At 41.6% G+C, this 27707-nt stretch overlaps 10 non-coding genes across 10 annotated transcripts; 5 read left to right on the forward strand and 5 right to left on the reverse strand.

Annotated features, from left to right (window-relative positions):
• Nucleotides 1-294: 294 nt before the first annotated feature.
• On the forward strand, nucleotides 295-366 carry TRNAQ-UUG (transfer RNA glutamine (anticodon UUG)). The gene has a single exon. It is a non-coding gene; the product is annotated as a tRNA-Gln (tRNA).
• A 1238-nt stretch (nucleotides 367-1604) lies between these two features.
• On the forward strand, nucleotides 1605-1676 carry TRNAQ-UUG (transfer RNA glutamine (anticodon UUG)). The gene has a single exon. It is a non-coding gene; the product is annotated as a tRNA-Gln (tRNA).
• A 913-nt stretch (nucleotides 1677-2589) lies between these two features.
• TRNAQ-CUG (transfer RNA glutamine (anticodon CUG)) lies at nucleotides 2590-2661 on the reverse strand. The gene has a single exon. It is a non-coding gene; the product is annotated as a tRNA-Gln (tRNA).
• A 3621-nt stretch (nucleotides 2662-6282) lies between these two features.
• TRNAQ-UUG (transfer RNA glutamine (anticodon UUG)) lies at nucleotides 6283-6354 on the forward strand. The gene has a single exon. It is a non-coding gene; the product is annotated as a tRNA-Gln (tRNA).
• Nucleotides 6355-10675: 4321 nt separating this feature from the next.
• TRNAQ-CUG (transfer RNA glutamine (anticodon CUG)) lies at nucleotides 10676-10746 on the reverse strand. The gene has a single exon. It is a non-coding gene; the product is annotated as a tRNA-Gln (tRNA).
• Nucleotides 10747-11005: 259 nt separating this feature from the next.
• Nucleotides 11006-11077, forward strand: TRNAQ-UUG (transfer RNA glutamine (anticodon UUG)). Its single transcript has one exon. It is a non-coding gene; the product is annotated as a tRNA-Gln (tRNA).
• Nucleotides 11078-11987: 910 nt separating this feature from the next.
• On the reverse strand, nucleotides 11988-12059 carry TRNAQ-CUG (transfer RNA glutamine (anticodon CUG)). The gene has a single exon. It is a non-coding gene; the product is annotated as a tRNA-Gln (tRNA).
• Nucleotides 12060-14428: 2369 nt separating this feature from the next.
• On the forward strand, nucleotides 14429-14500 carry TRNAQ-UUG (transfer RNA glutamine (anticodon UUG)). Its single transcript has one exon. It is a non-coding gene; the product is annotated as a tRNA-Gln (tRNA).
• Nucleotides 14501-15407: 907 nt separating this feature from the next.
• Nucleotides 15408-15479, reverse strand: TRNAQ-CUG (transfer RNA glutamine (anticodon CUG)). Its single transcript has one exon. It is a non-coding gene; the product is annotated as a tRNA-Gln (tRNA).
• Nucleotides 15480-16723: 1244 nt separating this feature from the next.
• On the reverse strand, nucleotides 16724-16795 carry TRNAQ-CUG (transfer RNA glutamine (anticodon CUG)). The gene has a single exon. It is a non-coding gene; the product is annotated as a tRNA-Gln (tRNA).
• Between the last annotated feature and the right edge of the window lie 10912 nt (nucleotides 16796-27707).

A 27707-nucleotide genomic window follows, 5' to 3' on the forward strand; every position in this document is an offset into this window, starting at 1 on the left:
AGCCTACTAACCATTAGACCATGGAACCTAAATACTTCCGCAAATGCTGAACTTCATTATGCCAAAACAGAGGCAGTCAGAAACAATATTTAATATTGCTTAATCATATGCCTCAAGAGGAAGAATTTGATCTACATGCTCTATAAAGCACAGAGATTGCTATAGCACAACGTCAATCGACAACATCGCTGTGTTTGTATGATATCAGTCAATTGGGACTATGAATCTGTAAAAATTGTAAATGTGCTCTATATTGCCATTTCTGATTCAACGCTCTCAGGTGCATCTTGCATGGGTTCCATGGTGTAATGGTTAGCACTTTGGACTTTGAATCCAACGATCCGAGTTCAAGTCTCGGTGGAACCGTTATCTTGCTCTTACACTCCATTTTCTAATTTCTCAAATTACAATTCAACAGAGTTAATATTCAGAAGTTCAGTCGACTCAGGTAGCCGTTTTCACACTCTCTCTCTCTCTGCACGACATTACATTTAAATGCGCTTTGGTGCCTGATACCAATACAGTGATGCAACTACATATCGTTAATGTACAATCCCTAAGGTCAATCAGAGTGGGCACCCAGATATCTCTCAGAAACATTTTCCACAGATGAATAATGTCCAACCTTACCTCTATGAAAAGAAAAATGTACACACTATGTGCAGTAGATTCTCTGCTCACTGGAACATGCAGAAACAACATTGATGTGAAAAGATTGGAAAAAGCCCTATTTTATTAACATTAAAAAATGTTATACAATTATTTTGGTGAATCATATTCACTTTCACAATCATTCCTATGTTTCAAGCAATTTGATGGTCTTATTAAATGTGTAAAACATGTAATTCTTTGAGTTGACAAACTGTATGGAGAACAAACTTTTTATAACTTACAAGAGTTATGAGTTCTAGAAAGTAGTGCATTTACTGATCAAGTGCCCTTGTTTAAATGTACTTACTTTATTTGGATCACACCTTTCTCGAAAGAAGAAATAAACTCTAAATTATCAGGAAACAATTCAACTGATTTTAGGGGCCTCCTGGGCTTTCAATGCAAATCGCTGAGATCAAAAGCCAGTTTAATAGCCATTATACCTTGGAGCTTTGGAGATATGAGAGTGGGCAGTTTCTTTGTGGCAAAAGAGAGTCATCCCCAGAAACTATTAATATTCTTTGGTCAAAGAAGACTGCCATCAAAGTGGGCTGTAAAGCAAAGCTATTGCTGTTATATCTATCTGCAAATGAAAGGCAACTCTAAAAGAGAAGCAGCCCCAAGGTCCCACCGAGACTTGAACTGGGATCGCTGGATTCAGAGTCCAGAGTGCTAACCATTACTCCATGGAACCCACATATTCAGTCGCATGATGCACTTCATTCTGGAAAAACAGAGCACATCAGAGAAAATATGTAATATTCCTATATCATTAGACTCCAGAGGAAGAATTTGATCCAAATGAGACATGAAGCCAATACTTTGCGATTGCACAGCATCCAACAGCAACAGTGCTGCTTCGATATAATATCAGTAAACGGTTACTATAGGTCAGTAAAAATCTTGACTGTGCCCTATATTCTCATTGCCCTTATTAAGCTCTGTTCAACAAGGGTTCCATGGTGTAATGGTTAGCACTTTGGACTTTGAATCCAGCAATCCGAGTTCAAGTCTCGGTGGAACCTCTCTCTTGCTCTAACACACTTTGTCTCCTTGTTGTCTTAAATTATAGGCCAAAGATAGTAATATTCATAAGGTTAGTGGTGTAGGGTATTCATTTTCGCTCTCACTCTCTGGCATAACTTTTCATAAAAATCCACTATTGTGCCTAGCACCTTAACCTTTATGCATTATTTTTAAATGTATGAACAGTGAGGTCATTCTGAGTCGATGGGCAGATCTGCATCGGAAACATACATAAAAGATTTGAAATTTTCAAACTTAACTCAATGTTAAGAAACATGCTCAATCTGTGACCCAATGGATTCTCTTTTTACTTGAAGATGCAGCAACAACATTAATAATACCATTTTGGGAAAAGCAGCTCTATTGTATCGCCATTCTCTTTCAAAATTGTTAAAGGGTTAATCCTATGAAAAGCGACCACATTCAGAATCAATGATATTAATCAAGCGTCTTAACAGTCTTTACATGTTTGTAAAATGAAGGTATCAGTTTGAGATGAAAAATAGAACGAAGAACACACTTTTCTTAATTCACAAAAGGCCTGAGGTGTATAAATACTGTTTGTACCGACCAAGGGCCCATTCGTGAATGTACTTACTTTAGTTGGATCATACCTTTCTTCAAAGAAGACATCCACAATAAACGATAAGGGAAAGGTTCGACTGATGGTAAACTCTTACAGAGATTTGAATGCAAATTATTGGATTCAACATCCATGGTGCTACCATTACACCATGGGTCTTTCACACCACAGAAAGTGGTGGGTTTCATTGTGGCTAAAGAGCGTCATCCATGGAAAATCTTTCTTTTTTCAAATGCACCCAGGGAATAATGCTATGAAAGTGGGCGACACAGCAGCGTCATTGCTATTAAAACAAGACACTGAGAGGAAAACAAACACAGTAATTCCCAAGGTCCCACCGAGATTTGAACTCGGATCGCTGGATGCAGAGTCCAGAGTGCTAACCATTACACCATGGAACCTACATACTTAGTGACATGATGAACGTCATTGCAGCAAAAAAAGAGCCTTTTAGAGAATGTATGCAATATTCTTTTATCTTATGCCTCCAGAGGAAGAATCCTATCCAAATGAGCTGTAAAGCAAAGAGTTTGCTATTGCGCAACAACCAACTAAACAGTTCCACATTTGCATAATATCCGTGGGCTAGGAATATGAGTTTGTTAAAATGATGCATGAGATCTCGATTCTCATTTCTGTTACAACTCTGTCAGGTTGCACCAGCAAGGGGCCCATGGTGTAATGGTTAGCAAAGAACATTACTGAAGGGCCCCTCGGCCAGCCAGAAAGCCAAAATGGAGAGAACGGGCATGAACTGGTTGTGAATGAGCTTCAAAATGCGTTCACAGGTAATTGAACTGGTGATCTCCTCAGTTTATACACCTGGAACTCCTGTCAATAGCAACAGTCGGCAGCTGGGTTGCCAGACATTTCGTCGAATAAAATTTGTCGACAGGACAATTGGTCGAAACCATTTGGTCGAAAACCAAATGGTCGAATTGCTTTTGTTTTTTATTTTCACTTTTTTTTTTGGGGGGGGGTTTGGGGGGGTCCCCCCAACCCCCTTTTTTTCTAAAAACCCCTTTTTTTCCCTAAACTACAACCTAAAAAATATATATATAAATAAATTAAAAAAATCGACCATTTGGCTTTCGACCAAATTACGTCGACCAAATGTCTTTCCACGAAATGTCCGGACAGCGGCAGCTGGTCTGTGTCAGTAATGGCAATTTGATTTTGCCATTTTCACAACTCCCTAATAAATGAACAAAATGTTCCATTTGTAGGCACAGTTACATGCTATTGTATGTATACCATGCTTAATAACCACCATAGGAGGCTCACAGCACCATCCGCATTCTTACGTACAAAACATGTAAGGAAATAATCAGATCTTTTGCTCTGCAGGAGTGCCATTGTAAACTGAAGCATGTTGAAACCATGCCCAAGAACCCAGGCAGGTTAAACCCTTCCACTCATGCCCCGAACGGTCACGAATGGCCAGGTTCTATAGACAGGGCAGCTGGCATGGATTATGGACACTTTTAACATAGGGTGGTTTTTCAACCTTATCTCCTCTGGGAGCAAAGCGCTGGACAGGGTTTCCTGTACGTTTTTGAGGTTCGCAGGGATCTATGTGTGGATGTTTCTTGGTGTGAAAAGCATGACACCTTTTGGGGTGACACCAGGCTCTTCTGGGAGTTAATTTGCATAATCTCTACTTTCTATTTTATGTGACATGGGCTGCAGTTACATTGTTCTGTTAATAGAGGGCAACACACAGGTCATAGTTACAAACAGGGGTGCACGGTCTGCTTGCTAGCTTACATTTACAGTTCTATTTGGGATTCACCGCCTTTTCATAAACTGAGTACTCTTCGGGAGTATTTCTAATTTATGTAGGTGTTTTGGGGGTGTTACGTGCCTTTGTATGACTGCTGCAAACCACTTGATATTAGACATTGATTGGAAACGACATAAAAAATCCTGACACATATTGTAAGCGGACATAAAATGACCTATATTAGCTAATATAAGTAAACAGACATCACTCCCCCCTCCCCACAAAAAGGGATGTATGCGTACACAAAAAATAAAAATGAAAAACAAGCAACTACTGCAGTTAAAATCTAAAAATGTAAATTCATTTACATGATCATGACTCGGAAGGGGAAGTTAAAAAGTAAAAAAACACAAGGTAGGAGAGAGGTTAGCTTTACATGCCATGAGGGAGGAAGAGGTCTTGCAAGCACTGTTGTGTATGTTGGTCAATCCCTCTGAAACGCAAAAGGGATGTGCACATAGAAATCAAAGCAGAGTCATCCAGAGAGACTATTTAATTCTTTTTTTTTCAAATTCTCAAAAGGAAGCTGCTATCAAATTGAACTATTCATCACAGCCACTGCTAGGAAACCTATGTGCATAAAATGACAATACACCCAAAGGAAAACAAAATATAGCTATAACATGTCAGATTACTAAATTCAGAGTCCAGCCTACTAACCATTAGACCATGGAATCTAAATACTTCCGCAAATGCTGAACTTCATTATGCCAAAACAGAGGCAGTCAGAAACAATATTTAATATTGCTTAATCATATGCCTCAAGAGGAAGAATTTGATCTACATGCTCTATAAAGCACAGAGATTGCTATAGCACAACGTCAATCGACAACATCGCTGTGTTTGTATGATATCAGTCAATTGGGACTATGAATCTGTAAAAATTGTAAATGTGCTCTATATTGCCATTTCTGATTCAATGCTCTCAGGTGCATCTTGCAAGGGTTCCATGGGGTAATGGTTAGCACTTTGGACTTTGAATCCAACGATCGGTGGAACCGTTATCTTGCTCTTACACTCCATTTTCTAATTTCTCAAATTACAATTCAACAGAGTTAATATTCAGAAGTTCAGTCGACTCAGGTAGCCGTTTTCACACTCTCTCTCTCTCTGCACGACATTACATTTAAATGCACTTTGGTGCCTGATACCAATACAGTGATGCAACTACATATCGTTAATGTACAATCCCTAAGGTCAATCAGAGTGGGCACCCAGATATCTCTCAGAAACATTTTCCACAGATGAATAATGTCCAACCTTAACTCTATGAAAAGAAAAATGTACACACTATGTGCAGTAGATTCTCTGCTCACTGGAACATGCAGAAACAACATTGATGTGAAAAGATTGGAAAAAGCCCTATTTTATTAACATTAAAAAATGTTATACAATTATTTTGGTGAATCATATTCACTTTCACAATCATTCCTATGTTTCAAGCAATTTGATGGTCTTATTAAATGTGTAAAAAATGTAATTCTTTGAGTTGACAAACTGTATGGAGAGCAAACTTTTTATAACTTACAAGAGTTATGAGTTCTAGAAAGTAGTGCATTTACTGATCAAGTGCCCTTGTTTAAATGTACTTACTTTATTTGGCTCACACCTTTCTCGAAAGAAGAAATAAACTCTAAATTATCAGGAAACAATTCAACTGATTTTAGGGGCCTCCTGGGCTTTCAATGCAAATCGCTGAGATCAAAAGCCAGTTTAATAGCCATTATACCTTGGAGCTTTGGAGATATGAGAGTGGGCAGTTTCTTTGTGGCAAAAGAGAGTCATCCCCAGAAACTATTAATATTCTTTGGTCAAAGAAGACTGCCATCAAAGTGGGCTGTAAAGCAAAGCTATTGCTGTTATATCTATCTGCAAATGAAAGGCAACTCTAAAAGAGAAGCAGCCCCAAGGTCCCACCGAGACTTGAACTGGGATCGCTGGATTCAGAGTCCAGAGTGCTAACCATTACTCCATGGAACCCACATATTCAGTCGCATGATGCACTTCATTCTGGAAAAACAGAGCACATCAGAGAAAATATGTAATATTCCTATATCATTAGACTCCAGAGGAAGAATTTGATCCAAATGAGACATGAAGCCAATACTTTGCGATTGCACAGCATCCAACAGCAACAGTGCTGCTTCGATATAATATCAGTAAACGGTTACTATAGGTCAGTAAAAATCTTGACTGTGCCCTATATTCTCATTGCCCTTATGAAGCTCTACTCAACAAGGGTTCCATGGTGTAATGGTTAGCACTTTGGACTTTGAATCCAGCAATCCGAGTTCAAGTCTCGGTGGAACCTCTCTCTTGCTCTAACACACTTTGTCTCCTTGTTGTCTTAAATTATAGGCCAAAGATAGTAATATTCATAAGGTTAGTGGTGTAGGGTATTCATTTTCGCTCTCACTCTCTGGCATAACTTTTCATAAAAATCCACTATTGTGCCTAGCACCTTAACCTTTATGCATTATTTTTAAATGTATGAACAGTGAGGTCATTCTGAGTCGATGGGCAGATCTGCATCGGAAACATACATAAAAGATTTGAAATTTTCAAACTTAACTCAATGTTAAGAAACATGCTCAATCTGTGACCCAATGGATTCTCTTTTTACTTGAAGATGCAGCAACAACATTAATAATACCATTTTGGGAAAAGCAGCTCTATTGTATCGCCATTCTCTTTCAAAATTGTTAAAGGGTTAATCCTATGAAAAGCGACCACATTCAGAATCAATGATATTAATCAAGCGTCTTAACAGTCTTTACATGTTTGTAAAATGAAGGTATCAGTTTGAGATGAAAAATAGAACGAAGAACACACTTTTCTTAATTCACAAAAGGCCTGAGGTGTATAAATACTGTTTGTACCGACCAAGGGCCCATTCGTGAATGTACTTACTTTAGTTGGATCATACCTTTCTTCAAAGAAGACATCCACAATAAACGATAAGGGAAAGGTTCGACTGATGGTAAACTCTTACAGAGATTTGAATGCAAATTATTGGATTCAACATCCATGGTGCTACCATTACACCATGGGTCTTTCACACCACAGAAAGTGGTGGGTTTCATTGTGGCTAAAGAGCGTCATCCATGGAAAATCTTTCTTTTTTCAAATGCACCCAGGGAATAATGCTATGAAAGTGGGCGACACAGCAGCGTCATTGCTATTAAAACAAGACACTGAGAGGAAAACAAACACAGTAATTCCCAAGGTCCCACCAAGATTTGAACTCGGATCGCTGGATTCAGAGTGCTAACCATTACACCATGGAACCTACATACTTAGTGACATGATGAACGTCATTGCAGCAAAAAAAGAGCCTTTTAGAGAATGTATGCAATATTCTTTTATCTTATGCCTCCAGAGGAAGAATCCTATCCAAATGAGCTGTAAAGCAAAGAGTTTGCTATTGCGCAACAACCAACTAAACAGTTCCACATTTGCATAATATCCGTGGGCTAGGAATATGAGTTTGTTAAAATGATGCATGAGATCTCGATTCTCATTTCTGTTTCAACTCTGTCAGGTTGCACCAGCAAGGGGCCCATGGTGTAATGGTTAGCAAAGAACATTACTGAAGGGCCGCTCGGCCAGCCAGAAAGCCAAAATGGAGAGAACGGGCATGAACTGGTTGTGAATGAGCTTCAAAATGCGTTCACAGGTAATTGAACTGGTGATCTCCTCAGTTTATACACCTGGAACTCCTGTCAATAGCAACAGTCGGCAGCTGGGTTGCCAGACATTTCGTCGAAAAAAATGTGTCGACAGGACAATTGGTCGAAACCATTTGGTCGAAAACCAAATGGTCGAATTGCTTTTGTTTTTTATTTTCACTTTTTTTTTGGGGGGGGGTTTGGGGGGGTCCCCCCAACCCCCTTTTTTTCTAAAAACCCCTTTTTTTCCCTAAACTACAACCTAAAAAATATATATATAAATAAATTAAAAAATCGACCATTTGGCTTTCGACCAAATTACGTCGACCAAATGTCTTTCGAAGAAATGTCTTTCCACGAAATGTCCGGACAGCGGCAGCTGGTCTGTGTCAGTAATGGCAATTTGATTTTGCCATTTTCACAACTCCCTAATAAATGAACACAATGTTCCATTTGTAGGCACAGTTACATGCTATGGTATGTATACCATGCTTAATAACCACCATAGGAGGCTCAGAGCACCATCCGCATTCTTACGTACAAAACATGTAAGGAAATAATCAGATCTTTTGCTCTGCAGGAGTCAGGCTTCTTTAAAGCCTGACAAAGTGGCAGAGTGCCATTGTAAACTGAGGCATGATGAAACCATGCCCAAGAACCCAGGCAGGTTAAACCCTTCCACTCATGCCCCGATCGGCCACGAACGGCCAGGTTCTATAGACAGGGCAGCTGGCATGGATTATGGACACTTTTAACATAGGGTGGTTTTTCAACCTTATCTCCTCTGGGAGCAAAGCGCTGGACAGGGTTTCCTGTACGTTTTTGAGGTTCGCAGGGATCTATGTGTGGATGTTTCTTGGTGTGAAAAGCATGACACCTTTTGGGGTGACACCAGGCTCTTCTGGGAGTTAATTTGCATAATCTCTACTTTCTATTTTATGTGACATGGGCTGCAGTTACATTGTTCTGTTAATAGAGGACAACACACAGGTCATAGTTCCAAACAGGGGTGCACGGTCTGCTTGCTAGCTTACATTTACAGTTCTATTTGGGATTCACCGCCTTTTCATAAACTGAGTACTCTTCCGGAGTATTTCTAACTTATGTAGGTGTTTTGGGGGTGTTACGTGCCTTTGTATGACTGCTGCAAACCACTTGATATTAGACATTGATTGGAAACGACATAAAAAATCCTGACACATATTGTAAGCGGACATAAAATGACCTATATTAGCTAATATAAGTAAACAGACATCACTCCCCCCTCCCCACAAAAAGGGATGTATGCGTACACAAAAAATAAAAATGAAAAACAAGCAACTACTGCAGTTAAAATCTAAAAATGTAAATTCAGTTACATGATCATGACTCGGAAGGGGAAGTTAAAAAGTAAAAAAACACAAGGTAGGAGAGAGGTTAGCTTTACATGCCATGAGGGAGGAAGAGGTCTTCCAAGCACTGTTGTGTATGTTGGTCAATCCCTCTGAAACGCAAAAGGGATGTGCACATAGAAATCAAAGCATAGTCATCCAGAGAGACTATTTAATTCTTTTTTTTTCAAATTCTCAAAAGGAAGCTGCTATCAAATTGAACTATTCATCACAGCCACTGCTAGGAAATCTATGTGCATAAAATGACAATACACCCAAAGGAAAACAAAATATAGCTATAACATGTCAGATTACTAAATTCAGAGTCCAGCCTACTAACCATTAGACCATGGAACCTAAATACTTCCGCAAATGCTGAACTTCATTATGCCAAAACAGAGGCAGTCAGAAACAATATTTAATATTGCTTAATCATATGCCTCAAGAGGAAGAATTTGATCTACATGCTCTATAAAGCACAGAGATTGCTATAGCACAACATCAATCGACAACATCGCTGTGTTTGTATGATATCAGTCAATTGGGACTATGAATCTGTAAAAATTGTAAATGTGCTCTATATTGCCATTTCTGATTCAACGCTCTCAGGTGCATCTTGCAAGGGTTCCATGGTGTAATGGTTAGCACTTTGGACTTTGAATCCAACGATTTTCAAGTCTCGGTGGAACCGTTATCTTGCTCTTACACTCCATTTTCTAATTTCTCAAATTACAATTCAACAGAGTTAATATTCAGAAGTTCAGTCGACTCAGGTAGCCGTTTTCACACTCTCTCTCTGCACGACATTACATTTAAATGCACTTTGGTGCCTGATACCAATACAGTGATGCAACTACATATCGTTAATGTACAATCCCTAAGGTCAATCAGAGTGGGCACCCAGATATCTCTCAGAAACATTTTCCACAGATGAATAATGTCCAACCTTAACTCTATGAAAAGAAAAATGTACACACTATGTGCAGTAGATTCTCTGCTCACTGGAACATGCAGAAACAACATTGATGTGAAAAGATTGGAAAAAGCCCTATTTTATTAACATTAAAAAATGTTATACAATTATTTTGGTGAATCATATTCACTTTCACAATCATTCCTATGTTTCAAGCAATTTGATAGTCTTATTAAATGTGTAAAAAATGTAATTCTTTGAGTTGACAAACTGTATGGAGAGCAAACTTTTTATAACTTACAAGAGTTATGAGTTCTAGAAAGTAGTGCATTTACTGATCAAGTGCCCTTGTTTAAATGTACTTACTTTATTTGGATCACACCTTTCTCGAAAGAAGAAATAAACTCTAAATTATCAGGAAACAATTCAACTGATTTTAGGGGCCTCCTGGGCTTTCAATGCAAATCGCTGAGATCAAAAGCCAGTTTAATAGCCATTATACCTTGGAGCTTTGGAGATATGAGAGTGGGCAGTTTCTTTGTGGCAAAAGAGAGTCATCCCCAGAAACTATTAATATTCTTTGGTCAAAGAAGACTGCCATCAAAGTTGGCTGTAAAGCAAAGCTATTGCTGTTATATCTATCTGCAAATGAAAGGCAACTCTAAAAGAGAAGCAGCCCCAAGGTCCCACCGAGATTTGAACTCGGATACTGGATTCAGAGTCCAGAGTGCTAACCATTACTCCATGGAACCCACATATTCAGTAGCATGATGCACTTCATTCTGGAAAAACAGAGCACATCAGAGAAAATATGTAATATTCCTATATCATTAGACTCCAGAGGAAGAATTTGATCCAAATGAGACATGAAGCCAATACTTTGCGATTGCACAGCATCCAACAGCAACAGTGCTGCTTCGATATAATATCAGTAAACGGTTACTATAGGTCAGTAAAAATCTTGACTGTGCCCTATATTCTCATTGCCCTTATGAAGATCTGCTCAACAAGGGTTCCATGGTGTAATGGTTAGCACTTTGGACTTTGAATCCAGCGATCCGAGTTCAAGTCTCGGTGGAACCTCTCTCTTGCTCTAACACACTTTGTCTCCTTGTCTTAAATTATAGGCCAAAGATAGTAATATTCATAAGGTTAGTGGTGTAGGGTATTCATTTTCGCTCTCACTCTCTGGCATAACTTTTCATAAAAATCCACTTTTGTGCCTAGCACCTTAACCTTTATGCATTTTTTTTAAATGTATGAACAGTGAGGTCATTCTGAGTCGATGGGCAGATCTGCATTGGAAACATACATAAAAGATTTGAAATTTTCAAACTTAACTCAATGTTAAGAAACATGCTCAATCTGTGACCCAATGGATTCTCTTTTTACTTGAAGATGCAGCAACAACATTAATAATACCATTTTGGGAAAAGCAGCTCTATTGTATCGCCATTCTCTTTCAAAATTGTTAAAGGGTTAATCCTATGAAAAGCGACCACATTCAGAATCAATGATATTAATCAAGCGTCTTAACAGTCTTTACATGTTTGAAAAATGAAGGTATCAGTTTGAGATGAAAAATAGAACGAAGAACACACTTTTCTTAATTCACAAAAGGCCTGAGGTGTATAAATACTGTTTGTACCGACCAAGGGCCCATTCGTGAATGTACTTACTTTAGTTGGATCATACCTTTCTTCAAAGAAGACATCCACAATAAACGATAAGGGAAAGGTTCGACTGATGGTAAACTCTTACAGAGATTTGAATGCAAATTATTGGATTCAACCTCCAGGGTGCTACCATTACACCATGGGTCTTTCACACCACAGAAAGTGGTGGGTTTCATTGTGGCTAAAGAGCGTCATCCATGGAAAATCTTTCTTTCTTCAAATGCACCCAGGGAATAATGCTTTGAAAGTGGGAGACACAGCAGCGTCATTGCTATTAAAACAAGACACTGAGAGGAAAACAAACACAGTAATTCCCAAGGTCCCACCGAGATTTGAACTCGGATCGCTGGATTCAGAGTCCAGAGTGCTAACCATTACACCATGGAACCTACATACTTAGTGACATGATGAACGTCATTGCAGCAAAAAAAGAGCCTTTTAGAGAATGTATGCAATATTCTTTTATCTTATGCCTCCAGAGGAAGAATCCTATCCAAATGAGCTGTAAAGCAAAGAGTTTGCTATTGCGCAACAACCAACTAAACAGTTCCACATTTGCATAATATCCGTGGGCTAGGAATATGAGTTTGTTAAAATGATGCATGAGATCTCGATTCTCATTTCTGTTACAACTCTGTCAGGTTGCACCAGCAAGGGGCCCATGGTGTAATGGTTAGCAAAGAACATTACTGAAGGGCCCCTCGGCCAGCCAGAAAGCCAAAATGGAGACAACGGGCATGAACTGGTTGTGAATGAGCTTCAAAATGCGTTCACAGGTAATTGAACTGGTGATCTCCTCAGTTTATACACCTGGAACTCCTGTGAATAGCAACAGTCGGCAGCTGGGTTGCCAGACATTTCGTCGAAAAAAATTTGTCGACAGGACAATTGGTCGAAACCATTTGGTCGAAAACCAAATGGTCGAATTGCTTTTGTTTTTTATTTTCACTTTTTTTTTTGTGGGGGGACGGGTTTGGGGGGGTCCCCCCAACCCCTTTTTTTTCTAAAAACCCCTTTTTTTCCCTAAACTACAACCTAAAAAATATATATATAAATAAATTAAAAAATCGACCATTTGGCTTTCGACCAAATTACGTCGACCAAATGTCTTTCGACGAAATGTCCGGACAGCGGCAGCTGGCTGTGTCAGTAATGGCAATTTGATTTTGCCATTTTCACAACTCCCTAATAAATGAACAAAATGTTCCATTTGTAGGCACAGTTACATGCTATGGTATGTATACCATGCTTAATAACCACCATAGGAGGCTCAGAGCACCATCCGCATTCTTACGTACAAAACATGTAAGGAAATAATCAGATCTTTTGCTCTGCAGGAGTCAGGCTTCTTTAAAGCCTGACAAAGTGGCAGAGTGCCATTGTAAACTGAGGCATGATGAAACCATGCCCAAGAACCCAGGCAGGTTAAACCCTTCCACTCATGCCCCTATGCCCCGAAGGGCCACGAACAGCCAGGTTCTATAGACAGGGCAGCTGGCATGGATTATGGACACTTTTAACATAGGGTGGTTTTTCAACCTTATCTCCTCTGGGAGCAAAGCGCTGGACAGGGTTTCCTGTACGTTTTTGAGGTTCGCAGGGATCTATGTGTGGATGTTTCTTGGTGTGAAAAGCATGACACCTTTTGGGGTGACACCAGGCTCTTCTGGGAGTTAATTTGCATAATCTCTACTTTCTATTTTATGAGACATGGGCTGCAGTTACATTGTTCTGTTAATAGAGGGCAACACACAGGTCATAGTTCCAAACAGGGGTGCACGGTCTGCTTGCTAGCTTACATTTATAGTTCTATTTGGGATTCACCGCCTTTTCATAAACTGAGTACTCTTCCGGAGTATTTCTAACTTATGTAGGTGTTTTGGGGGTGTTACGTGCCTTTGTATGACTGCTGCAAACCACTTGATATTAGACATTGATTGGAAACGACATAAAAAATCCTGACACATATTGTAAGCGGACATAAAATGACCTAAATTAGCTAATATAAGTAAACAGACATCACTCCCCCCTCCCCACAAAAAGGGATGTATGCGTACACAAAAAATAAAAATGAAAAACAAGCAACTACTGCAGTTAAAATCTAAAAATGTAAATTCAGTTACATGATCATGACTCGGAAGGGGAAGTTAAAAAGTAAAAAAACACAAGGTAGGAGAGAGGTTAGCTTTACATGCCATGAGGGAGGAAGAGGTCTTCCAAGCACTGTTGTGTATGTTGGTCAATCCCTCTGAAACGCAAAAGGGATGTGCACATAGAAATCAAAGCAGAGTCATCCAGAAAGACTATTTAATTCTTTTTTTTTCAAATTCTCAAAAGGAAGCTGCTATCAAATTGAACTGTTCATCACAGCCACTGCTAGGAAATCTATGTGCATAAAATGACAATACACCCAAAGGAAAACAAAATATAGCTATAACATGTCAGATTACTAAATTCAGAGTCCAGCCTACTAACCATTAGACCATGGAACCTAAATACTTCCGCAAATGCTGAACTTCATTATGCCAAAACAGAGGCAGTCAGAAACAATATTTAATATTGCTTAATCATATGCCTCAAGAGGAAGAATTTGATCTACATGCTCTATAAAGCACAGAGATTGCTATAGCACAACGTCAATCGACAACATCGCTGTGTTTGTATGATATCAGTCAATTGGGACTATGAATCTGTAAAAATTGTAAATGTGCTCTATATTGCCATTTCTGATTCAACGCTCTCAGGTGCATCTTGCAAGGGTTCCATGGTGTAATGGTTAGCACTTTGGACTTTGAATCCAACGATCCGAGTTCAAGTCTCGGTGGAACCGTTATCTTGCTCTTACACTCCATTTTCTAATTTCTCAAATTACAATTCAACAGAGTTAATATTCAGAAGTTCAGTCGACTCAGGTAGCCGTTTTCACACTCTCTCTCTCTCTGCACGACATTACATTTAAATGCACTTTGGTGCCTGATACCAATACAGTGATGCAACTACATATCGTTAATGTACAATCCCTAAGGTCAATCAGAGTGGGCACCCAGATATCTCTCAGAAACATTTTCCACAGATGAATAATGTCCAACCTTAACTCTATGAAAAGAAAAATGTACACACTATGTGCAGTAGATTCTCTGCTCACTGGAACATGCAGAAACAACATTGATGTGAAAAGATTGGAAAAAGCCCTATTTTATTAACATTAAAAAATGTTATACAATTATTTTGGTGAATCATATTCACTTTCACAATCATTCCTATGTTTCAAGCAATTTGATGGTCTTATTAAATGTGTAAAAAATTTAATTCTTTGAGTTGACAAACTGTATGGAGAGCAAACTTTTTATAACTTACAAGAGTTATGAGTTCTAGAAAGTAGTGCATTTACTGATCAAGTGCCCTTGTTTAAATGTACTTACTTTATTTGGATCACACCTTTCTCGAAAGAAGAAATAAACTCTAAATTATCAGGAAACAATTCAACTGATTTTAGGGGCCTCCTGGGCTTTCAATGCAAATCGCTGAGATCAAAAGCCAGTTTAATAGCCATTATACCTTGGAGCTTTGGAGATATGAGAGTGGGCAGTTTCTTTGTGGCAAAAGAGAGTCATCCCCAGAAACTATTAATATTCTTTGGTCAAAGAAGACTGCCATCAAAGTGGGCTGTAAAGCAAAGCTATTGCTGTTATATCTATCTGCAAATGAAAGGCAACTCTAAAAGAGAAGTAGCCCCAAGGTCCCACCGAGACTTGAACTCGGATCGCTGGATTCAGAGTCCAGAGTGCTAACCATTACTCCATGGAACCCACATATTCAGTAGCATGATGCACTTCATTCTGGAAAAACAGAGCACATCAGAGAAAATATGTAATATTCCTATATCATTAGACTCCAGAGGAAGAATTTGATCCAAATGAGACATGAAGCCAATACTTTGCGATTGCACAGCATCCAACAGCAACAGTGCTGCTTCGATATAATATCAGTAAACGGTTACTATAGGTCAGTAAAAATCTTGACTGTGCCCTATATTCTCATTGCCCTTATGAAGCTCTGCTCAACGAGGGTTCCATGGTGTAATGGTTAGCACTTTGAACTTTGAATCCAGCGATCCGAGTTCAAGTCTCTGTGGAACCTCTCTCTTGCTCTAACACACTTTGTCTCCTTGTTGTCTTAAATTATAGGCCAAAGATAGTAATATTCATAAGGTTAGTGGTGTAGGGTATTCATTTTCGCTCTCACTCTCTGGCATAACTTTTCATAAAAATCCACTTTTGTGCCTAGCAACTTAACCTTTATGCATTTTTTTTAAATGTATGAACAGTGAGGTCATTCTGAGTCGATGGGCAGATCTGCATCGGAAACATACATAAAAGATTTGACATTTTCAAACTTAACTCAATGTTAAGAAACATGCTCAATCTGTGACCCAATGGATTCTCTTTTTACTTGAAGATGCAGCAACAACATTAATAATACCATTTTGGGAAAAGCAGCTGTATTGTATCGCCATTCTCTTTCAAAATTGTTAAAGGGTTAATCCTATGAAAAGCGACCACATTCAGAATCAATGATATTAATCAAGCGTCTTAACAGTCTTTACATGTTTGTAAAATGAAGGTATCAGTTTGAGATGAAAAATAGAACGAAGAACACACTTTTCTTAATTCACAAAAGGCCTGAGGTGTATAAATACTGTTTGTACCGACCAAGGGCCCATTCGTGAATGTACTTACTTTAGTTGGATCATACCTTTCTTCAAAGAAGACATCCACAATAAACGATAAGGGAAAGGTTCGACTGATGGTAAACTCTTACAGAGATTTGAATGCAAATTATTGGATTCAACCTCCGGGGTGCTACCATTACACCATGGGTCTTTCACACCACAGAAAGTGGTGGGTTTCATTGTGGCTAAAGAGCGTCATCCATGGAAAATCTTTCTTTTTTCAAATGCACCCAGGGAATAATGCTATGAAAGTGGGCGACACAGCAGCGTCATTGCTATTAAAACAAGACACTGAGAGGAAAACAAACACAGTAATTCCCAAGGTCCCACCGAGATTTGAACTTGGATCGCTGGATTCAGAGTCCAGAGTGCTAACCATTACACCATGGAACCTACATACTTAGTGACATGATGAACGTCATTGCAGCAAAAAAAGAGCCTTTTAGAGAATGTATGCAATATTCTTTTATCTTATGCCTCCAGAGGAAGAATCCTATCCAAATGAGCTGTAAAGCAAAGAGTTTGCTATTGCGCAACAACCAACTAAACAGTTCCACATTTGCATAATATCCGTGGGCTAGGAATATGAGTTTGTTAAAATGATGCATGAGATCTCGATTCTCATTTCTGTTTCAACTCTGTCAGGTTGCACCAGCAAGGGGCCCATGGTGTAATGGTTAGCAAAGAACATTACTGAAGGGCCACTCGGCCAGCCAGAAAGCCAAAATGGAGAGAACGGGCATGAACTGGTTGTGAATGAGCTTCAAAATGCGTTCACAGGTAATTGAACTGGTGATCTCCTCAGTTTATACACCTGGAACTCCTGTCAATAGCAACAGTCGGCAGCTGGGTTGCCAGACATTTCGTCGAAAACAATTTGTCGACAGGACAATTGGTCGAAACCATTTGGTCGAAAACCAAATGGTCGAATTGCTTTTGTTTTTTATTTTCACATTTTTTTTGGGGGGGGATTTGGGGGGGTCCCCCCAACCCCCTTTTTTCCCCTAAACTACAACCTAAAAAAAATATATATAAATAAATAAAAAAATCGACCATTTGGCTTTCGACCAAATTACGTCGACCAAATGTCTTTCGACGAAATGTCCGGACAGCGGCAGCTGGTCTGTGTCAGTAATGGCAATTTGATTTAGCCATTTTCACAACTCCCTAATAAATGAACAAAATGTTCCATTTGTAGGCACAGTTACATGCTATGGTATGTATACCATGCTTAATAACCACCATAGGAGTGTCGGGGGGGAAATTCTGCCGGGGTCGGCCGGGCCGTCCGCAGACCTCCGGGCAGGGAGGCCCCAACTCCTCCCGTATATCCCAGATGAGATAGAGTATGAGACGCACACAAGGAGCAAGGCGACTCTGCTGTTTATTTATACAAAACGGCAGGGATGGGTCAAGGAGCGTACGCGTCCGTCCTGACACACACATAATCGTGGGGCTCGCAGGCCCTTTTTACTGCATTATGACGCGCTACTTGCGTCACTTCAGAAAGTTAACAAAAACCTATTGCCACTCTTAATTGGTTGCTCGAGTGGTAGGGTTAGTATAGTACACATATAGAGAATGATATTAGTGGACAAGGTGTAGTCAGGTGGTATATCTGGGTTGTCCCTATAATTGGATACATAAGAATTGTTACATGAAGGCTCCTGAGGATTGGCTAATGTTACTGACGTCTGAGATAAGAGCCCCATGTTCTGATTGGTGCATCCGTGAGCTCCCCAGCCTGGGACCACCGTTGTTCCCAGCTCTCGGTGTACTTGTGTTTGCAACAATGTTTCAATATGGGTACGTGCAGACAATGTGAGGATTTATTCATAGGTGGAAGGCTGACCGCTCCCGCTGACCGCTCCCACTGTAGCAGGTGTCCATTGAGCCTTTCAAGTGTCTCGGCCTGTGTCTCGTAGTGAGGGACCCAGACGCCTCTTCTCTCCTGGGTTTTGGCATCTCGTCAGATTCGGCTTGGTCACGTGAGGCGGGACCGTGTTTGAGGCAGAATTCTGCACAATTAATATTGCTTTTCCACTGTGTGTCTGGTTTAATTTGTAGATATGACTTTAACGTTGGTACGCGGAGTACGAGGTTGCAACATCGTGCCTTTGATGATTTGTTCTTGGATGTGGGCTTGCAACATTGCGACCTTGGCTGGTTGCTCCATAGGGTTCTTTCTGCAGGATCAGCAACCTGACTCTTGCTTTGTTAATGTCCACGGGAGCTCTTGTTTGAGGCCTACTCGGGCCTGGTGCTTAAGTAGTCTGTTTGGTGCATAGGTGCTTTAGATTATAGTAGCATACATTTCCATGACCAGTATAGTGTTTCCATTATACCTCTCATGGTGGTAACGGGTTTCAAGGGAAGCGTGAGCAAGCGTTATAGATGAGTTCATGATGCATCTTGCGTTTCTGCATTCTGAAAGCCTATGTAAAAATAATAAAGATGCACGTCCGTGAATATGCCTGTCGCCTATGTCAGAGCACTGAGTATGTTCTTCGTGTAAATTGGTGTGGAAATGTTAAGTGTGTATACTTGTACAGATGTGCTTCCCGTTGTCTAGGTCGTCATGGCATCTCTAACGACGTGTGGTTTTTAGTCTAGCTGATCCGAGCCGCAGGTGTCGGCATGGCCAGTGCGGGCTGCTGGGCAGGCAGGTGGACACATCCGTATGTTCCTGTACCAGGGTACCTGGTCATCTGGTAAATGGACAAACTCTTCCCGCGGCGGGTGTCTGGGCCGTGACCCTCTAGGCCAAGCGCGAGAGGTGAAGGACGGGAGCCTGGTCTTCCATTCTCCCACTTCAGTCCCCCCTCTGGTCGACTTGTCGACCACAAACATATCCTTCTCGTTATCTCCTCTTACCCTCCATATCTTAGTTATCCCTCCGAGATGTCCATAATGGTTTACATGATCTTCAAATGACCAATACATGTATTCACATGTTCCTCCAGGAGTACAGTATACCCATCTTCCTATGTAGCTCCTGGGGTTCCTTGGGTTCTCAATCTTCACTGATGGTGGGTCTAGATGATTGGTGATGATTTGGGTGCGCAACTTCTCCCTTTCTTGTATTATCACACCTGTATGCTGGCCGTCATCTGCTGGCATTAAGGGGTGCATTCCCACCATTTCCAGCAACTCGTCAGTCGTGCGTGCTTTCCGGGCCTTCCAAAATCTAATTATGATCAGGGTAGCTCCAGCCAAAATAGCACATCCCACTATTATTTTCAGTCCATCTGACAGCCAAGATGGCATCCATGACCATAATAGTGAAAACCAGCTCTTATCCTTGTTTACACCGTTACTTTCGTCCATCATTTTGGAGTGCATCTGGGCCAATTGTGAAACTGCTTCTGTCAGTGTACCATTGTCAGCATCGTTGGCAGGTATGAACGTGCAGCAAGATTGTCCTATTTTTGCACAGACTCCTCCTTCCATTGCTGTGAGAAGGTCCAATACATATCTGTTCTGGAGTGCTACCATCCTTACAGCTCGCAGCTCCTCTTTAATTGCGTTGAACCCATTTACTGTTGAATTGATGGTCATCATTAGTTCCCACCTTGTTATTTGGAGCCATTTTGCGTTTGCGTATGCCTGCAGTCCCGGATGTATTATTGAGGAGAAGAACATTGCTGCTAGGCTGAATAGTCTATGTTCTGGCGGTATTGATGTTAGTTCCGTTTCCGACCTTCCCCACAGGTAATTTCCTGTCAATGGCTCTCCTTGTCTTTTTCTCCTGTTTAGGACAGTATCATTGCTGTTGGTCCTGTTTCCTTGCTCCTTCTGAAGTGGTGCAGATCTCTTTCTTCTCTTATCCCCTTCATCCATTTTAGGAAATTTCGCCACATCGACATGCTTCTTAGGTACCACTAGTGATGGTACATTGACGTGTACCATTGTGCACACACCATTCCACAGGGGAGGCAGTGTATGATATGCCTTTTCCCCACAGGCCCAATAATGGTCCATTATTACTGCTGTTCCCGCTCCCCCCTCAGGCAACTCCATCACGCTTGCACAATTGGTGTTATATCCTACGTCCACCTCTCCTTTATGCTGGTAGCATACTTTAGGCGCAGTCAATGGTAGTAGTTATCGGGTCTTCATCTTCTTCTACCCACGTGAGCATTGGTACATACTTGATCCACGTCGTCCAACATCGATGATTGTGTGTCTCGATAGTTGAGATAGTTTCTTTTGTTACCATGTTGCTGCCAATCACTCCTATCTCCCAGCTGTTGCCCAGGAACACCTTTCCTGTTATCGTCAGTAGCGGCCTCTCCCAGCATCCTTGTTTACCCGGAACTTCAGTTGCGTACCAATCACATGGTAGGTACTGCAGTGTTACCTTCTTTGTTTCTCCTTTTGCAGGGCCACTTGTTATGTACCTGAATGCTTCAGCATGTAAACTGGTCTTGTGATAACTCAGATAGGTCTTGAGGAAGTTGTTTTCATATGGGTATGAGTCTCGTGTTTTCCATGTCATGTGCACTACTGTTCCTTGAAATCTTCCTTTCGTTTGGTACAGGGCCAAATATATTATGCACTGTGCTGTTTTTTCATCTATTTCTGTGGCAACAAATGTTCGTGAAGCGCTCATGGCGTATGGTATTAATGAGCAAACGTAACAGCTATCCTCAGTTGTCTGCTTACCAATGCGGGTCATGTGTTGGTACCATATGTTGTTTGTGACGTGTGCTGAATCTTGTACATAATTATCAATACCTTTATTGTCTGAGTACGTGCTGCGTTTAACTCTATTTTGCTTGGGTGCAAAATTACGATTACCACCTGACGTAACACCTGTTGCAGCAGGGGACGGGGGTATATTAAGTTTGGGTGCAGCAATAAAATCAATAGCATAGCTGTACTGCCAGACAGAGGCAGCCAAGAACCCGGTGATCATAAAAATCCCTATTATTTTTATTACATATGCTAATTTCACCGGCATTTTGCTCTTACCTTGCTGCGGTCCTGGCAGCTTATTCTTGCGACGTTACAGTTGCCCGCCTAAAAATTCTCAAAAGTGCTCGTTATTAAATGTTAGTTTTGTTTCCTTTAAGCTCTCCCTATCAAGTGGTCATTCAGTGCCCAGGCGAAGAGCTGCTCCCACGCTACTCTAAGTGATGGGTCTCTTAGGACCGGCAAGTATGGGCGGAGGTGGGGCATGTAATATTCTATGGCCAGGAGGAAGGCTGTGTAGTACACACGTACCCTTCTCCTTTTTAGGTATGTTGGCCTCTTTATTTCGTATACAAATTGGTGTGACAATTCTTCTGGGTAGTTATCGTCTGGCAGCACCATCTACGCCTGTACACTGAACTTGTTAATTAGCTTTTCTTAACAATACAATATTACGCAGTTCCTGTATGTGCGAGAGAAAAAGAGAACATTCACGTGTTTACATGTGTATTGGTGCAAGCAATGTCCTTTAGTTTTAGTTACAACTGTACTTAGGAGTCAATGGGGGGGGTTTTGCGCTCAGATGGCGGAAGTATTTTTACTCTTTGAGCGCGTGACCATGGGGTGGGCAGTATGGGGATCACCCCTTTCTTCGTCAGTTATCGTCTCCGAGGGAACAATTGGGTCGTTGTCTGTGGTGGAACTTTCTTCCGCTGTCGGCGATGTTGTTGCTGTTCGTCCAACGGACCTGTCGTTGGCGCTGGGGCGGGTCTGCAGTTTGTAGATCTTTACGTCATGTAGGTGGTTCCAGGCACGCTTATCCTTTAGTTTTACTGCTCTTGTTGATACGTCCTCTACCAGATGGGGGCCAGTGAACCTCTTCTCGTGCCACCTTCTATTGAAATTGCGAAGTAGTACGTGGTCACCTTTGGCAAGTTTGCACGAGTTCTCCTTTCCCAATTCCATACTTTCGTCTTTTTCTTGATTGCTGGTAGACCCGCCCCGTGTGCGCTCGAGCTGTTGAGACACAAACACGACACTAGTAATCAAAGAAGACACATATTGATACATTTCATCTCCTAACACATTCGCTGAACTTTCGTTATCGGTGAATGCCCTTGACGTTGGTGTTAGGGGAAGGCGCATTTGACGTCCAGTAACCACTTCGTGAGGGGTGAGGTGGTGGTCGGACCCTGGCCTGTTTCTAAGTTCAAACAATGCTAACGGAAGGCAATACAACCAACTTTTCTTTGTTGTTTGTTGTATTTTAGCAATTGCCTCCTTCAACAGGCCATTCAGGCGTTCACATACACCATTAGCCTGTGGGTGGTATGCACATGCAAATTTGTGTTTAATGTTCAGCAGGGATGTAATATGCTGGAACATTTCATTTGCGAAATGGGGGCCGTTGTCTGATCTTAACACCTCGCACACTCCCCACCTGGGGAAGACCTCCCTTACTATGAATTTGGCTGCTCTAAACGCATCAGGGTGTGAACAGGGCCCTGCTTCAATCCACCTAGAAAATGGACATACTACTACAATCATATACCTATTGCCTTGACAGATGTTGATCATATCAACATAGTCAATGTGAAGGTGCCGAAAAGGTCCTTCTGGCCGGGGTATTGTACCTCTTATCACTTTTAGAGTATGACCGGCCGTAAACTGTTGACACGTGAGGCAATTGCTGATAAAATTTGACACATGGGAGGTTAACTCGGGACAAAACCAATCTTCTCTAATTCGTGCTGCAATTATTTCCTTGCCTGTATGGGCAGGGTGATGTAATTGGCTCAAGGCGGTATTTAACAGTGCCAACGGTATTACAACTTTCCCAGTGCCACCCTGGCGCCATAGTGCGTCGGTTGGTGACATTGTGCATCCTCTTTTCACCCATACTTCTTTTTCGGCCATTGGTGCAGCCGCTTGTAGCTCCATAATCTGTGTTGCTGGGAGATGGGTGTACCCTTCTCTTATTAACATTTCCCTCGCTATTCCCCTCCCTCTCCCTCTCTGTGAGTCTGTGGGGTTCCATATCTCACCAAAATATGCAGCATATTTCGCATGTGCGTCTGCTGCTGCATTTCCTTTTGAAACGTAGTCTTCTCCATTGGTGTGTGCGGTGCATTTTACTAGGGCTAGTTCTTGGGGGTCGTTTATTACTTCAATTAGTTCAGCCAACAAGAGGGCATGTTGTACTGGAGTGCCATCAGCTCTCCTAAACCCTCTCCTTCTCCATTTTGATAGCCCTGAGTGGACAGTGGATGTAACATATGCACTGTCGGAATATATAGTTACTCTTTTATTAAAACTTTCCTTTAATGCCAATATTAGTGCAACGAGTTCCGCCGCTTGAGCAGAGTAGTGCTGTGGTAATTGTACACACTTCATAGCCACACACACCGGCGCCTCCATCATTTTTACTACTGCTGCCCCAGTCCTTCGTATCCCATCTCCTTGATCAATAGTTGATGACCCATCAATAAACAAAAGCTCACCTCCCTCTAGTGCGTTTTCTTCAACTTTCCTAGTACATGAGTATATTTCAGTTACTTGGGTGCAGTCGTGGGCGTAATCTCCCTCTTCAATTACTTCTGCTAGGAACCTTGCAGGGTTAACCGTGCTACATCTAACAATTGCCAGTTCAGCTTTAGACAAAATAATCTCATAACCTGATGCCCTCTGTGTCGTTAACGTGGACTTAGGTTTATTCAATATCGCAAATAGTGCATGTTCCACAAATAGTGTAGTTGGACACCCCATAGTTATTGCTGATGCTTTTTCTACTGCAAAAGCAGCTGCAGCAAGACCTTGTTCACAAGAGAAGTGGCCTAACATTATAGGGTCTAAGTGACCGCTGTAAAATGCTACTGGTTTATAGCCCATGCTAGTTTTTTGGGCCAATACTGCTTTCATCACTGCTGAGTCGCAATGTGAAAATATAAAGAAGCGCCGCTCATAGTCTGGGGATGCAAGTACTGGAGCAGTTGATATCGCGTCTTTTAATTCGTCAAATGCCTCCCTCATTTCCATAGTCCATCCCAACTTTTTCTCCCCTTTATTTGCTTCCTTCAAACCCTCAAGCAGGGGTCATATGTATGAGCTGTAATCAAATACCCATGCTCTACAGTAGTTGCACAGCCCCAGAAATTGCTGCAGTTCTCTCACAGTCTGTGGCACGGGAGTGCTTGAGATGGCCTGTGCTCTTTGTGGTGCAATCCTTCTTCCATGTTGGGATATCAGTTGACCAATGTAAAGTACCTGTTCCTGACAGTATTGTATCTTTTCCATGTCTACCTTGTACCCCTTTTCTGCCAGTATCGTCAACATTTTTAAGGAGTCCTCTCTACATTTACTTTCGTTTGTACTGCAAATTATTATGTCATCCACATACTGTAACACTGTGCTTTCCACCTCAACGTTACCCAAATCCATCTGTATTACTCTATTGAAAATTGAGGGTGATTCACAATACCCCTGTGGTAATCTGGTATGTTTCCACTTTGTATTTCGGTAAGTGAAGCTTGTCAAATCTTGTGAGTCTGGGTGTAATGGTATTGAGAAGAAAGCATTTTTAAGGTCAATCACTGTAAATCGTGATGCTTCTGCTGGAATGCCACACAATATTGTGGCCGGGTTTGCTGTTACTGGATACTCTGCTTCTACTATGTTGTTCAAGGGTCTGAGGTCCTGTATGAAGCGCCAAGACCCCCCTTTAGCCTTGCGCACCGGGTACACAGCTGTGTTACATGGTGATTCTGAGGGGACCAATATGCCATTGTTTATAAGGGCCGTTATGGTTTCAAATATGCCCTCATCTGCCTCTTTTGACAATGGGTACTGTTTAACTCTTGGTAGTATCGCACCTTTTTTCAATTTTATCCTTACACCCCCTATGCTTTTTATGCATCCCACGTCATAAGGGCTAATAGTCCATAATGATTTGGGCACCTTTGACATATCCTCCTTAAAAAATGGGACTGGGGTGCCTGCGGGTGCCTCAAGTGCCATTGCAATTTTCTGTGCTACTTGTTTGTGAGCCACTCTTAGCCATATTTCTACACTCATCATGAACACCATTTCATTTTCTTCCTTTTCTTCTGAGAACAGCTCTTCATCTGACACCTGGGTCAGCCTACATCCTTCTGCTAGTGCTATCACCGCCCTCCATGCTCTCCCTTCTTTATCTTGGGCGTGCACAGCAACATAATCAGCTGTTGCAATAATGCTCTCAATGTCCACTACAAACACCTTCCCTTCTAGTTCATTACCTGGTGTTTCTGGTCGGAATAGATAGGCTGCTGGTCTCCTCCATATTTTCCCTTCTATCCCTGGCATCCATGCAAATGCCATGTCAGTGCCATATTGGAATATCTCGCCATCTACTGGCTCCGCCCTAATCGCTGTCTGTCCACAGTATGCTTGCAAAATCTGTCGTGCTGCGAGCATGTTAATCCCTGGAGTAGAGCAAATTATGCCATCCTCTGTAAAGGAGATCGTCATGTTCAACCTGTTCATTATGTCCCTCCCCAGTATATTTACTGGTGAGGCACTATAATACAAGAGTGGAACTGACAGATCATAATCTCCAATAGATAAGGGAACATTATCAGTAAATGGAACCAACCCTTTAGCCCCAGAAAATCCTTGGGTGTTCATGGCTTCGCCTGACATCTTAAATTTACCTTCCCTTATGCAAGACCGGGTTGCCCCGGTGTCAACAAGAAATGATAATTTTTTGTCACCTATCGTTACCTCTATGCGTGGTTCCTCCGCACTATTAGGTGTTACTGACAGGATGGGACACACCAAGGCCGTCTGTGGGCTGGCCTATTGGGGGTACAATGATTGGCCATTCCCTGTGTAAGGGTTGTGTCCCAACACCGTCACCCCACCCAATTGTGTTCGTTCATTTTGGGGTGGTGGTTGTATTAACGCTACTTGTTGTTGTGGCGGTGGCAGGTACTGTGTTATTTGTTGTTGTGGCAGTGAATAGGTTTGTGGCTGTTGTGTTGTTTGTTGTTGTGGGTCACTCCCCTTTTGTGACGTCTGCTGTTGTTGTATGCCCTGCTGTTCTTGTAATGTCCTGGGTTGTGCTTGTTCATTCCATGCTGGTGTTCCTGGCCTGACCCTACATGTACGTGACATGTGTCCCAATAGTCCGCAGCTCCAACACACGGGTGGTTCCCTGTTTTGCCATGGGAAGCTCCCTGTGTTGTCCTGGTATACGGGTTGCCCTGTGGGGTAGTTATTTCTTAGTCCCCCAGCCTGTTGTTGGGTATTATATCCATATCCTCTCCCCCTCATAAACCCTCCTCTCCCTCGGTTATAACTATAATACCCAGTTCCTTGCATTGGGTACCCTCCTCCCATGTTTGGTGCGTGTAATTGCAGAGGCGGCACTTGCTGTATTACACCTTGTGGAGGCGTTATTTGTGCGGGATCTTGTGCAGCCACTACTTGCGTTGGGCTTTGGGCCATTGGTGTGGGCGTAGTTATTAGTGCCCCTTCCATTGTGTATTTAGTAAGTTTTTTCTGTACTAATTTGGCCTCTTCTGTTTTCCTATCCTCTTCCTTTTGTTTCATTTTTCCTTGCCATGTTCTGCAGTGATGTACTATAGTCAGTTGTATTTCTGGCCATGGTTTTGCTTCCATCCCTACTACTTTCTTTAGTTGTTTTTGAACTCCTTCTGGGAGCCCTTGTACTAGTATATGATAAAATATGGCTGGTGTTTTGTCCCATTGTTCTCTAGTTTCCATGCGCCACTTCTCTTGAACATCCTGGATATAATCAACAGGATCCTCATTTTCACCCATCTTACGGGAAGTAATGGCTCCTATGTCTGATGTGTCTGGGTACTGCACTCTCAGTGCCTGCCATAGCGCATGTCTGCAGTTTGCAAATGGTGCCCCATCATGCGATGTGTTCGTTATTGTTACCCCATGGAATCCCGCTCTTTTCCAAATGTCATCCGCTCTATCCCCTAATATTGATATTAACAGGCCCTTCACATCTCCTACTGCTAGTTTCTGTCCTGCGGTGTGTTTTTCCATTTCATATATCCACTTACCCGCACCTCCACTTAGTGATGGGAGCCTACATTTTATATTTTCCTTATCCGTATGTTTCCAAGGTACATACTGTGGTCTAACCCCTCCTCTCTCCAGCAGTGGCATTAAATTCTGTCTTGTGTCACCCTTTACGCTCCATAATGTTGAGTCTTCACACCCCTCCTCTTCCCCCATTTCTTTTACTACTCCAAATTCTTCCTTACTACCTCTGCTCCTACCTCCCTCTTCTTCCTTTCCCCTTTTTTCATCATTTCCTGTGTTCAATATGGGTATGTTTATTTGTCTGTCTTGCCTGCGACTAGGGAGGTCCCTAAGC

Source organism: Ambystoma mexicanum, chromosome 5p (assembly GCF_040938575.1).
Source record: "Ambystoma mexicanum isolate Mex_15411 chromosome 5p, UKY_AmexF1_1, whole genome shotgun sequence".
Taxonomy (NCBI): Eukaryota; Metazoa; Chordata; class Amphibia; order Caudata; family Ambystomatidae; genus Ambystoma; species Ambystoma mexicanum.